Source organism: Otolemur garnettii, unplaced genomic scaffold (genome assembly GCF_000181295.1).
Source record: "Otolemur garnettii isolate 467f Iridium unplaced genomic scaffold, OtoGar3 scaffold00662, whole genome shotgun sequence".
Classification (NCBI taxonomy): Eukaryota; Metazoa; Chordata; class Mammalia; order Primates; family Galagidae; genus Otolemur; species Otolemur garnettii.
In genome coordinates, this window is record NW_003853057.1 from 6,508 (window position 1) to 7,669 (window position 1,162).

Genomic DNA, 1,162 nt, shown 5'->3' on the forward strand with positions numbered 1-1,162 from the left:
ACATCATACATGCCCATACATAGCTCACACATCATCATACATCGTACATCATCAATAGCTACCTCAAACTCGGGGACTTGAGCAATCCTCTTGCCTCAGCCTCCTGAGTAGCTGGGACTATAGATACCTGCCACAACACCCAGCTAGTTTTTTCTATTTTTAGTAGAGATGGGGTCTTGGTCTTGCTCCTATTGGTCTTGAACTCCTGAGCTGGAGCGATCCACCTGCCTCAGCCTCCCAGAATGCTAGGATTACAGGCGTGAGCCACGGCCCATCCATTGCTTTTATGTTTATCACAGGAGAATCACACATCCCCACAACACATAGAGACAGCATTGTTGACTGAGACACATTAGTGTTACTGGCTTTGGCAATCAAGTCTGCTCTGCCTTATAGTCACCCCTGAGCAGCCATCTGCATCTCTCCCTGTACAGCCATATAAGCAGTCATCTTTACGGAACCAATTCAGTGCGTAATAGCTGAGTCTTTCATCACAAAGTATAACATGAAAATAATACAGAGGTAGAAAACCTGACAGGTTGATAAATACTTAAGTATGTGATGTAAATGTTTTCAAATATTTAGGAGAAAACGAATCTTTTCTGTCATACATGTAAAATAAACTGTTCCCAATTAAATACCATAGATCAAATGTACTTATTCACTTCTACTCCTTCTACAAATGCCTTTAAAAGTAAAGGATTATAGGCCAGGTGTGGTGGCTCATACTTGTAATCCTAGCACTCAGGGGCCGAGGCAGGTGGATTGCTTGAGTTTAGGATTTCAGACCAACTTAAGCAAAAGTGAGACCCCATCTCTATTAAAAAATAGAAAAAACAAAACAAATCCCCTGGGCATCATGGTGAGTGCATGTAGTCTCAGCTACTTGGGAGTCTGAGGCAAGAGGTTTGCTTGAGCCCAGGAATTTGAGGTCAGTGTGAGCTATGATGCCACGGCACTCTACCTAGGGTGACTGAGTGAGACTCTGTCTCAAAAAAAAAGAAAAAAAAAGTTAAGGATTATACGAAAAGATGCACAACATCATTGATCATCAGGGAAATACAAATCAAAACAACCAGGAGATACCACTTCAACCGACCAGGATGGTAGAACCAAAAGCTCAGATAAGTGTTTGAGAGATGTGGACAAGTTGGAAGCCGCG